The following is a 14,183-nucleotide window of genomic DNA, read 5'->3' as shown; positions in this document are numbered from 1 at the left end:
TCAACTCTGAGCAAGGCATGGAATCTCTAAAGATTTTGAAGTTTCCTCACCAGTAAAATTGGATAATGATATTTGGAATTTATAGAGGAAGGAAACAGACTTGAAATTCCATTAAGTTATAGGCAAGGAAGAAGGTCATATAGGAATCCTTGAAGTTGTAATCACCTGAAAAATCTCCAAAATAATGTCAATCTAGTGGTTAGGTATTCTTGTTTTAGAAAATAATAAGTACTTGAAGTATATAGACCCCTAATCTCATTAAACCATTCTCATCCTTGATGTAATTATTTATTGTGCTTGATTTCCTAGACATATAGGGACTAGAGTTATGATTACATTAGAATAGGGAAGTCCAAGGTGAGGACACTTCCTCTTCCTATACAGATTGGCACACTTTATCCAATCTATAGTCTCATAGAGTTTGATAGAAAACTGAAAAACTGTGACTTTCTCAAGGTTCACAAAGCCAGGATGTTTCAAGTGCAGGACCTGAACCCAAGTCCTCCTGGCTTCAAGGGCATCCATCTCTCTATCTACTATACAATGTTTCCTCTCATATGCACAATACAACATAAAATGCCTGAGCCAAAAATGTGCCATTGAAGAAACAATAAAGCTAAATGTTTGTGACAAAGTAAAGAAACTAATACTTTTGTTTTTATTACTGTTTTAGAGAGACATTATAATCTCTCTAAAAAGGCAGTTACGGCGAAACTATGAGATTTGTAGTTAAAGAACTTGTGCTCAAATCTTCATTTTGCTACTTGCTATCTGTGACCTTGACCAAGTCACAACCTCTCTGAGAATTGCTCAATTCTTCACATATAAAATGAGAGAGTCAGCCTAGACAATTTTTAAGTACTACACTTATAAATGCTATAGCCCTTTAGTCCTGTTGCACTATTTACTTTCACAGTGTTGTTGAGCAGAAAAGCCAAGTGTTCTGTACACATTTAAGCACTACAGAAGTACATGCAATTATCAATTATGAAAGAAGAAAAATGAACTCCTAGAGAACCATCATTAATATAAGACAGTGACCTTACAAGTGAGAAAATAAACACTTTCTCAGAAACTCATGTAATCCATCCTTTGACTTTGAGTCGGTTCTCTCTGCAGTCACCGAAGCTGCCACTTTCATGTTCTGTTTTGAGTCTCACTCATCATGACTGATCTCAGAGTAATGGATGAATCCACAGCAATGGAACATCATCATTTTCAGTTGGCAAGCTATAACAACTGAACTCCATTTGCTGATGCTGATTGTAAAACAGTCATCTTAGCCCTTGGTTTGAAATGACCTGGAAAATATAGACTTATTTCTGCTTCCATTACATGGTAGTGACTTTAAAAAAGAAATACAAGTGTTTGGATTCCAAATGGTAAATCGGTTTCCACTACTGGTAGGTATCTATTACTTGAGAGTAGCACTGAGCTATTAAAGATTTTTTTTTTTCCCCTTTAAACTGCATAAGTGCTTTCCTTGTTTTAGGACACATGCTAGTGAGGAAACTCCCTCTCCTAAAACAGAGTGGCAACTATTCTGAAATTACAGTTTTAAAGAGTTTCATGGGGTGGAGTGATATTAAGTGACTAAGCCAGGTGAAATCACACAGACAGTATATGTCAGAAGAATGTCTCAAATACAGCAAGGAAATTGGATGTAGAAGACTTGAGCTCAATTCCCAACTTTCTAATTTGGTGCCTGCACAGCTTTAAATAATGTGCTTCATCATTGGAGCATCAATTTCCTCACCAATTGCTGCTGCTGCTGTTTGTCCTCAGTACTTATATAGGACCATGACATCAAGAAAGATGCCATGACATGCAAGTGAATTGGATTTAAGTGAGGGAGTACTGTGCAAAGTCACCAGCCTCACTTTCATCTCCCGAGCCACTGGGATCCAGTGGCCTGGTATAGACTAGACCAACTAACAATGGCCTAGGATGCAGGGGTGAACCTCACTCGGCCTTTTCAAGCTAAGGTCTTTAATAGGTCTCAGTCTGACTGAGGTAAAGCCTATTCAGTCATTAAGGCTTAGTAAGAAATGAGGCAAAGAACGGCCTCCTAAAAAAAAAATAGATCATAGATCTGAGAGGGGAAGGTCCTCAGGGTTTCTGTCCAAAACAAAAGCAATTGTTATTTACTTCATTCTGAGCCTATCAGGGCCCAAACAATGGCCAAACAGGGCTTGGCCTAGGACCTATTATCAGCCAATCAATGAGAGCCGGAGTGATTCTGAGAGCCAGAGGGATTTGGGGTTAAGGCTGGTCTTTAAGAGAATAAAGAAAAAGAAAAAAAGTTTCCAAGATTAAAATTTTATGTTCTCTTTGGGCAGAGCATCAGCAGGCAAGGATGCCACATGTGGACAGAGGGAAATAAATAAATAAATACAATAAAGGGTCGGAGAAACTTATCTCTATAGTCTATTCCATGCCTAATGACAAAATACCTAATGACAATATAAAGCCATACCACACTATGTGTATGTATGCAAATATATACATGTTGGTATATATACACATATGTACATGTATGTATATACATACTTTTATACACAAACACACATGTACATATTTGTATACACCCAATATAAACACATAAAACATATGTGTGGGTTTGGGTGGGTGTGGCTGTGTATTAGAGGAAAAGGACTTTATTTTTCTTGCTGGGTTTTCAAATTGCCTCTTGCTTCTCCTCATCTGTCGATATAAGTTGTATGATCCATGAGGCTGGCCTTGCCCAAAGGTTGACTGGATGTAAAGCTTATAATAACAATAGTGTTCATAATCAAGGGTGGCATTTTACTTTGAGTTGACAAGGTACATGCTCAGACTTGGCTGGCAGAGTATAGTGGTAATGATTTATGTGGGGACAGAAGAACTGAAAGCAAATAATTCCATCAGCCAGAAGGTTACTGTCAGGTTTTGAAACAAGTGCTATATATTCCAAATTGAAAACTGTGATGTAGTTATAAGATAACTCTATATGGTTCTTGAATACAGCCACTGCAAAATTAGTTCAAAGGGCAGAAAAACACAAAATGAAACAAAACAAAACAAAACCACTTCTAACAATATGGTCGTGTAACAGACCTGACAAAAATTGGTGGTTAACTGCAATTGACAAGTCTGAATGCATCTATTCATAATGATGGGAAACTCATTGAAAAATGACAGCTTTATTTACATTAAAGGAGGAAGCCAGCATTAGAGACAGCATTTCTCTGAACCTAAACTTTATCAACCATGGTTATATTTCAGAGCTCAATGGCAATTGAAACTACAAAGTAGTTCAAAAATCAAGAGTATTTGAATTTAGTACATGGCCTTAATTACTTCAAAATTGATCACTTCTCTTTGGACATACCTTGCTTGTTCACCTTTACATACCTTATAGGCATGCGCGCACACACACACACACACACACACACACACACACACACGTATGTTTTTACAGATCTTCTCCGCCCATCTGATGCTTTTCTACACTTTGAGTCATTTCAAATCACAATTCCTCTATGAAGTCTACTTTCCCTGAGTAACTCAGATAATCTTCACATCCTCTAATCAACTACTGTAAGATTGTTTGCATTTTGTCACTTCTATTTTTATTGGTTCATGCCTATCTTCCATTTGTAGTGTAATGGAAAAAATAAACAAACACTGTTTTAGGAGTCAAAGGGTTTGTTTTCAAATCCCAGCTTGGCTACTCAGTAGCTAAGGGATGACCCTTGGCGAATCATTTAACCTTCAGAATTTCAGTTTCCCTATTTGTATAATGGGAATAATAATATATTTGACAACTCCACTTTTTCTTTTATGCTATGTTTTATACTATAAAGTTCTATACAAATATATGCTATTAATATATAAGAAAATGCTACAAATAAGGATTTGTGGTGTGTAAATATCTGTGTTGAGCAGCTACAGAGGTAGAAAATTTAGGCATGAAACAATCTCTGACCTCAAGGAATTCACATTGTAGCTATTGTTGCTTTTAGTGATACTAATAAACATGAACTTTTATTGTTAGTCCTCTAAAGTCAGAAGATTTTAGATTTAAAGCTGGGAGGGACCTTAGATGTGGATTAGTCCAGCCCCTTTAGCTAAGAGATGAGGAAATTAAGGTCCAAAATGTTTACATGATTTATCCCATGTTACACAGGTAGCAAATGGTAAGTCTTTGATTTGAACTCTATACCTCAACTCCAAACTCAGCCCACATTCCACCATATCACTCATTGAGTTAAGAAGCATTTGATTTGAAAGCAATTAGGGGGAAAAAATCAGATGGGATTTAAAGTGATAGCACCTAGGGTCCCATTGCAACTTTGCTATTTCTGCACTGATAAGTATCAATATGGAGGCGATATTCTAATTTTTCCATTATACAAATGAGGAAACTGATACCCACATAAGATATGTGATTTACTCAAGGCACCTAACAGTAGCACAAATAGCATAGTTGGAATGTGATTCCAGTCATTGTTATTTATGTCTTCTCTCGATGTTTGCCCCCAAATCAAACACTTCTTAAGCCTATGTGGACCACATGCTGCTTTTGTGCACTGGTGTTTATTAGTGCATATGCTTTTGTAAAAAAAATCATTTTAATGGTAGCAGGAGAATGTCTACTTGTCATTGGTTTTCCCATATAATCAGAGGATATTAGAGTGACCTCCCACTCAATGCCGGAATCCTCTCTACAATATCCTTGATGATCCTCCAGAGTCTGCTTTAATACTTCTAGTGAGAGGGAACTCAAAATTTAATGAAGCAATAGGAAGCAATGAGTATAGGCTTTCTCTTATGTTGGTTCAAAATTCAGTCTTTGTGTAACTTTCGTGTATTTTCTCTAGTTTTCCCGTATAGAAGAAATTATGCGGCACCATGGATAAAGTATTTGGCCTAGAGTTAGGAAGATCTGAGTTTAAATCCAGTGTCAGACCACTTATTAGCTGTATAACCTGGGATGAGTAATTGAACTTCTGTCTGCTTCAGTTTTCCTAATGTAAAATGAGCATCATAATAGCAACTACTTCCCAGGGTTGTTCTGAGGATCAAATGAGATAATAATTTTAAAGCACTCAGCACAATACCTGGCACATAGCTGGTACTTAACAAATGCTTGTCTCCTCCCTCCCTCCATTTCTCCCTCAGTCCCTCCCTCCCATCTCCCTTCTTCCTTTCCTCTCTTCCTCTTTTCCTTCCCCTAGAACAACACAACTGAAGTCGCCTCTTTATGCTAAAGTCACAGAATCATATATAGAGAGAACGGACGTAGCTCAGAGATCATCTAGTTCTAACTCCTCATTTTGCAAATTAGGAAGTTGAGGTTCAAAGAGGTAGTAAATGGAGGAGGTCACATTTGAACCCATGTCCACTGACACCAAATCTAGTTCTCCTTGCCTCTGTAGCATGCTGCCTCTCAAGAAGTAGTAAAGCTGGAAAGTACTTATCAAAGATCTGGCATAGCTCTATCATTTTTCACATGAAGTTACAAAAGCGCAGAGAAGAGAAGCATCTAACTCAAAGTCACACAGCTAATGATTGGAAGAGTTAAGGTTCATATCCAGGTTTTCCGCCTCCAAAATCCAGCACATTTTCCACTGGACCATATGGCCCCCCAAATCTACATTGTATCAAATAGTGTTTATTTGTCTAAGTTAAAAATCCACCCAACTGTAAAATGCAAAACTTGGCTTTAAAGAACAATAACACAGGGACAGCTAGGTGGTGCAGTGGATAGAGCAATGACCCTGGAGTCAGAAGGACCTGAGTTCAAATCCCACCTCACACACACAACACTCACTAGCTGTGTGACTCTGGGCAAGTCACTTGACCCCAATTGCCTCACAAAAAAAAAGAACGATGACACAAATTGAGAACTGGGGACTGTGTAACTGAAAAGGATGTCATATAAAAAGCAGTGACAGCAGAAACCTAGGGGTTCCAGTGGACCTTGAGCACAATAAGAGACAGTGGTATGATGAGAGAGCCAAAAAAGTTAATATGGTCTGAGGTGTCACTAACTTTTCACATATTTGAAGATAACTATCCTGTTTCCCTTTTGTTTTCTCTTTTCTAGGTTAAATATCAGCATTTTTTTTTCAACTGGCCCTCTAGTTGGTAAATAGAGATAATACATTTTGAAGCCATCCATTCACACATTATCATCTTGATTCTCTTAAGCCCAATGTCATGATTTTGTAAGTGATATTTTGATTTTGACTATGCAATTGAATGAATATAATTGACTCATAAGGACATGATATCCCCAACTGTGGCTTCACTAACATTAAATTAGCTAACCAACCATAGACATTGAACAAACGGTTTGGGATAAACACTTTATCCTGGAAAAGGGACTAGGCTTGAGTTTCATTGTTACGGAGAACTTCCAGGTGAGGAAACTCCCTCTTCTAGAGTAAATTTGCATTTTCTGTGCAACTTATCACCTTAGAAATGTGCTTAGAACACTAAGAGGCTGTGACTTGCTCACAATCACACAGCTAATTTATGCCAGAGCTGGGACTTGAACCAAGGTCTTCCTCACTTCAGTATCAGCATTCAGAGCACTATGCAAGGATGTCTCTTTCAAATAAGAAAAAAAAAGAAAAAGAAAAAACCCAGTAAAATTGTTTTGGATTAAATATTTTAAGAAACTAAAAATTAGTTGAATATCTAGAGTTGGGAATATTGCATATTTTGCCTACAATGAATAAAAAAACAAGCTTTTACATTTCACTATATAAATATCATATTTAAAATGTACTTCCCAAAATGAAAACGCTCATATTCAATGTGACCTAAATATGACATTAGAACTGAGCAGCAACTCTCTTGAAACTTGCATTTCCTTAGCAAAAGTACTTCCAGGAATCATCACTAGATGTTCTAATGATGCAATGTATATTTTTACAGCCTGAATTGAAGACACAATTAGACTTTATTCTCAATACAGTATCCTTTGGAGTATATATAAATATAAATTTTTTCATTACTATGGCCATAACTACAGCCTACTGTGAAACTCTGGGGGTAGAGGGGTGGGGGAATTGCAAGGAACTTAGGAACAGTAAAAGACTAACATAATATGTGATCATCCTAACTGCCCTGGGACCACTCCAAAACACCCACTGGAAATGAGCTCCTCTTACCTCCACTGTAGCTAGGAAAATGCTCATTCAATGATTCCTAACTGAATATATTATTAGAAAATGACTGCTTAGTGTAGCACCAGTTATTATGAGCTACGCATCCTGACTGAAAACAACCAACAACAAAAGTCCTCTTTTACCCCTCAAAAGTGAGGAAAACATATATTGTCATGTCATTGGATAAACATATGAAACAGTTCAGCAAAGTAAGTCAATTTTCAATCTGAGATTTATAAACTCCCATTACCCATTCATGAGTCAAAAGAATTGATTTTCTAACTATTATTACTTTCATTATATTGGAGAATTAATCCCATAAAACTACATGGGCTCCTGCAATTATAACAAATAATACTTCAACAATCCCTAAAGTGCATTAATAATATTAATACTACTACTATTAGTAAAATATAAAAATCACATTTATGTAATATGTTATATAAGAAAAGGTCTTTTCTCTCAATAATTCCGTAAGAGATGCCAGTTATTACACCCATTTTGGAGATGAGGAAAGCACAAGGTAGGTATATCAAAAGATATAATATATGTACAGCACTTTGTAAACTTTAAATGCTGTTCAAATATCTGTTATTATCATCATAGATTTATTATTGCATTACCATGGCTAATAAGTGGCAGAAACATAATTGGAACCCAAATGCTCTCTCTAACATACAAAGGAAACATTACTCAAGAAGTAACAATTAATTTACAAACAAGTCATTTTTGAAAAGTTCATTTGTTCATACTGGGTCATATAAACTAGGTTGGAATCTTGGCTTACATATTTGCTAATTTCATGAAAGTCTTTTATCTCCATGCCAGTTGCCTCATAAAAAAAAAAAAGAAGAAAAAAACAGATCTCTAATATCCCTTCATGCTCTAAATCTGTGGAATAATGGGTTCATAAGGAAAATAGTTTTATAAGTTTCATGAAAAATACACAATGGCAGGATCAATCACTGAAAATGCAACAGACCTAGTGACAAAAATGATGTTTATATAGGAAGTTCCAAAAATTCTAAGTGCAGTTTTAATAAGCTTATTTAAATTACTTACATTTTTATAGACTTCTTGTATAAATATCATTTAAACTTTCTTTAAAAATTTACTAAGACTTTTTTAGGACCCCTTGTATACTGCTTTAAGGTTTTCAGTGTACTTTACCTAAATAATCTTATTTACACCTCACATTTCCACGAGTTAGATACCACAAGTGTTATTATCCTCATTTTAGAGATGAAGAAACTGGGGCAAAGTGTGCTAGCAAATGATGGAGGAAAGAAGTGTATATAAGTCTTCTTGTCTCCAAATCTTTAACATATTTATAATATGAAATCCAAGTCTCACAGGAAGATATTCCACACCCTGTTTAGCTAACTTCTATTTATCTGCTATGATTTCGACTAGAGTAGAACCTCACTAATTCATATTCCATGAACTGGGAATCTGTGATAATTTAAGAAGTCAAGCTGTTGTTGATCTTTATTTAGAAAAAAAAAATTCCTAGGTGGTACAAAATAATAGAATTGGGGAGATATTTAGAATTCTTAATATAAACATTTCTCCCAACATTTTCTAATGTATTTAGGTAAGCATAATTCTTCAATGGATATATCAACTAAAAAAATAGCTATTACTGAAAATATGGTTTGAAAGAATCAACAAAATCAGATGAGCATACCTTGTATTTTTAAAGTATTATAAAATTCATATTTTCAAATGAATTCATATTCTCCTTCACCCAATTATTTTAAATAAGTTAATTAGAAATTACAAATCGCTAGGCCCTGCTGGATTTTCTCTTTACAATGTCTTTGCCCATCTGTCCTTTCTGTATCATTCTCACCTTCAAAAACCTAGTTCAGATTTTTATTAGTGCTACCGTAGAACCTACTAGTGTATCTCGTCTGTGCAACTCTAATTCATCATCAAAACTGTTTCCAGATGTTTTCAACTCATATAGTAGCTTGGACCAAATCACTCTGCAGCTCTACAATCTTTAATAGCTCCTTATTTCCTCCAAAATAAAGTCCAGGCCCCATAGCCAGGAATTTAAGGACTTACAAGTACGGCTCTAAACTCATTTGCAGCCCTTATCTCAAAGTACCCATTTCATGTATACTATTATTCAAACAAACTGTGACTTTCCGAACACATCGTGCACTTTCCTGAGATGTTTTACTCAAGAATCTCCCTGTCCCTGGAATTCTCTCCCCTCTCATTCTTACCTACTGAAATTCATCCTTCATAGTTCATCTCAATTGCCACTTCTTTCACAAATTGTTCCTAGATCTACCCAACCAGTAGTAAACTTCATCTTCTGAGCATTATTATGAATTTTCTTATGCACTTATTATAATCTACCATGGATTGTGTCCATTTGTGCACATGATCACCCCCCCTCTCTCTTACACACACACCACACACACACCCCCCCACAAGCACACTCCACCAGAAGACTGGATTGAACGTTCCTTGAGACCATGGGGAGTGTATTAATTATAGCTGCATTGATTGAGTCATTCAAAAAGCTTATGTTTAGGCACTGTTCACATAATGCTCCTTTAATATAAAGGTATCTGTATGAGATTAAATTTTGGGGGGTATTATGGGACAAGTTTTCTGATACCAGTAGAATAAAACAGTGTTCAATTTCATATAGCATCACTGATACTCAGTCTTCCTTCTCAAACTTTGAACGGAGTAGTATAAATTTGGAGTCAGGAGAAATATGTGCTGTAATCTTGTCTCTGAATTGTTGCTAGTTCTGTAACTATGAGTAAGTCCTTCAAACTTTCTAAGCTTCATTTCCTTATTTGTAAAATGAAAATAACAATTACAATACATATCTCATAGAAAGGCTGCAAGGATTAAATGATATAACATAGAGAAAGGGCTTTGCACATCCCTGAACATTAAAAAATAACAACTATTATTATTTGTAGGTTGAACTTAGATTTTGTTTAGTGAAAATATTCTCAGCATAAACTTCATGAACATGAAAAACAGTGTTTTCATAAATATGAGTTTCTACAAATGTAACACTTCACATTTAATAACCTGATCACGGGATGGCACCCTTGCAGGAATGAAGTATACAGGAAAACATCTATTTTTAATAGAAGAATGTCAAATTGTAATTAGTTATGGATGGCCACCCAGTTTAAAAAAAATTACTGTGTGTAAGGCACAGTAATTAAAATTGTATACTGACTTTTCAACCAGCTTTCTCATGTATATGTAAATATAGCTCCCTATCTGCTATACTACATGAACACTTAAGAGTTAAAATGAATTCTTGGGAAGTACAATAAAGGAGCAGAACAACCAGGAAGCTGAAAATATTTGCATGACTTTTAAAGTTTGTGATAGACAACTGAAGTACAAAAGGGTTTACTTTAAAATAAAGCAGTATTTTTTTATTCTTTCTTTCTTTTTTGCTGAAGTTCAGTTTAAATTTAGCCAAATATTTTCTCTTAAAAAAATAAGCAAATAGAAATAACCAAAAATCACTTAAAAAAAGGAAAATAAGTAGTGATTCTCCAATTTCTGTACACAGACACACACATATTCATGATAAAGCCAAAAGTCTATAATATCTTTGTTGCTTTGAAAACCAAATCACCCAATCCTATGAACCATCTATCTCATAAAACTCAATTCTACTCATTCTTAAGCACATTATTTCAAGGGCAACATCATAATGCTTTTGAATGTGTGAATCATTAATCTTCCATTTCAGGAACAAAATGTAATTCAAAAGACTTTAGAAAAATGTTTTAAATTAAAAGTAATTGATGAAAGAGTATTTTTGTTTAGTTCTTCTTTTACCCTTATGTGAGAAAGGATGGTTATGCGTACTGAAAAGGAAGTACAATAGCAGAAAATCTGTAAATAAAAATTGTTCAATGGTTTTATTTGAGATTTCAAGAACAATTGGCAGAGATCAATCAGAAATACATACGAACACAGATCTCTGTCCAATATTTATAATTTCACAGTTAGAAACATACTTTTCAATTTCTAGAAGACAGAGGTCAGAATTTAGAGAACAGAATTGAGCCATTATTTGTATTGAAATCTAAACTCACACATTGCTGTTCTATGTTCGATTTTCTCCCATTTGCTAGAACTTTAGATGATCTGGAATCATTCAAGCAAAAAAAAAAAAAGAAAACAAAAGAAAATAAAATACCTCACTAAGCATCCTTAAACACTGGTTAAAATTTAATAATTTTTGGGAATTAGAGATTTATATAATCCAAGTTCCGTTGTTGTTGTTGTTATTGTTATTCTTAATAAGTGGTATTTTTGGAGGAAATAGAGAATCATACAATCTCAGAAAGAACCTCACCAGGCATCCAGTCCAATACATACCTGAAAAAATTATTCTCTACAACATGGCTGATTAATGGTCATTTAAGCTCTCCATGAGGACCATTCATGAGGGAAAACCCCCCACAATTTCTTAATATAAGGCACACTCTAGAAGACAGTTATCATGGGGTGCCTACATCTTCCTTTCTCCAGTATGAATATTCCTACTTCCCTCAAATGACTTTGTTATGGCATGCTGTCAACTTGGCCTCCCTTATCTGGACTTCATCATCTTTGAAAATATATTCAAAACTTAACATGAGGCTTAAGATTAAATTTGCTCATGATACAGTACAGTAAATTTGTCTTCTTTATTCTGGATATTGTGTGTCTCTTAATTCAGCCTGAGATTGCTTCTGCTTTTTCAAAATTCAAGCTCATGCTATGGATTCCCATTGAGTTTGGAGTCCACTAAAATCCATGGATCATTTTTTTGTAAAAGAAAAAAGGCAAAACAACAATAATAATAGCAGCAACAACAATTTGCTGTCAGGCCATGTATTAATAATCTTAGGCTCAATTTTTTTTAAAATTACTAATACTAGAACAAGAATTTACTTTTATCCTCATTAAATTGCATCTTATTAGAGTTAGTCCTACATTCTTGCCTGTTCATATCTGTCCTAGCTTGCAAGGCAGGCAGTAAACATGCCTTTATCAATTGCCTCTAATGTTCCAGGCATTGTTCTAAGTGCTTTAGAAACAGTATTTCGGATTCTCAGAACTACCCTGGGAGGTAGGTGCTATTATAATCCTCATTTTTCAGATGAGAAACTGAGGCCAAAAGAAGTAAAGTGACTTCCTCAGGGTCACATTCCTAATAAGCATTTGAGACTGGATTTGAACTCCAAACCTCCTGACTTATTTGGACTTTATCATGCCCCCAGGAACCTCAGCAGCAGCAAACTCATTACCTGCCAGATTGAATCAGTCTTGGCACACAGACTTCATCAATACTCTCAGCAATACCCCTCTGATTGGAGAGTGAGAGGGCGAAGCAAGGAACCCTCAAAGCCTCCATTTGAAGAGGGCTCCCAAACCAGTTATCTCCTTACTTCCCAACTGGCTGCACTACTTTGCATTGGACTCCATTAGGATAATGTCCTGATACCAGGTACCTCCCTTCCCTTCTCACTTTTAAGATTCCTTTTATGTGTTTATATTATAAACATAATTATATTAGAAATAATATATTATTATTATTAATCATAATAATTAAATTATATTATTATAACACAATGGCTCCACTATATTCTAAACTCCTGGAGGACAGGTAGTGTTTTTTGGTTTTATGTTTGTATCTACAGATCCAGCACTCTCCCCTGAGAAACACACCTTCCTTTAATCTTAATGTGATCCGCAGATTAATGAGTGTGCTGTTCACGTCTTTAAGTATTAAAGAAGGAAAAAAAAAAACTTAAGTATTACAGGGATAAGTCCAGATCCCTGGGGCCGTCAACAACAAAATTCATTGAAAACTGATATCAAACTATTGGAATAATACAATAGAATACTCTTTGGATCCTGCTGTCTAAGAAGTTCTGAATCCATCTAATATAGCTATATAGTAGACCTCATACCACAAGAAGAACCTAAAAGACCTTCTGAAATGATTTGCTGAAATATAGGTAAACTAATATTTTCACAGCCTTCCCTTGTTCTGCCAGTCAAGCAATTCCACCAAAATAGGAAATGTGGTTACTCAGGTATGAACTTTTTTAAAAAATCATTTTAAAATTATTTTTTAAAATCATGTATGAGGACATCACTTCATTTTCTAGATATGAATAATCTTTTTAATAATGTTTCAGAATTTTGCCAGAAATCAATGTCAGGTTCACTGCCCACTAGTTTGCAGACTTCACTCTCTTCCCTTTTTTGAAAATCAGCACATTCCTCCTTCTCTAATCCAATGCCTTCTCTCTCATTCTTAATGAGATTACTCAGAGTGGCTCAGTAATAACATACTCCAGTCCTTTCAGTACCTTAGGTAGTAGTTCACCTGAGCCTGGTGATTTGAACAGAGCCACTAGGTTCCTCCTTACTATGCCTTGATATTGGGAATTAACTAACTACCATTTTTTGTTTTCTGCTATCCAGGCTAGAGATCATTCTCTTTGGCAGAGAACTAATAATGGTGATTTAGTAAAATAATCAGGAAAATTATGGTACATAATTAATAATTTATTAAAACTTTAATCCCAGCTCTTCCATTCAATGCCTTGTGAACTTATACAAGCCACTTACTTTCAGGAGTTTAAACTTCTTCATCTCAAAAAGCAAAAGTATTGGACTACAAGGCTAGAATGGTTTCTTCTTTCTCTAAATATGTACTAATGTGATCTTAATGATTTTAAGTAACTCTTTGATTTCAGAAGATGACAAAAATCATAGTTTTGTAATACAAAGCAATTAGAATATCCATTAAAGGAATAACCACGCATCTGAAATTGAATCCAGTCTTCTAAATCTTTGACTTTATAAGTTCTCACAACCAAATATATAGAGCATCTTTCTTGAACAACACACAACAAAAAATGTTTTAGTAATTTATGGGAGTTAGGAAGATGGAAGAATAATCATGACTGATTATTCAGGATCTGTTATCAACTACTGACACTATTCAAGTAAATCATTGAA

The sequence above is a fragment of the Phascolarctos cinereus genome, unplaced genomic scaffold (genome assembly GCF_003287225.1).
Source record: "Phascolarctos cinereus isolate Bilbo 61053 unplaced genomic scaffold, phaCin_HiC Scaffold_4;HRSCAF=312, whole genome shotgun sequence".
NCBI lineage: Eukaryota > Metazoa > Chordata > Mammalia > Diprotodontia > Phascolarctidae > Phascolarctos > Phascolarctos cinereus.
Note: the sequence above shows the minus strand (reverse complement) of the source record.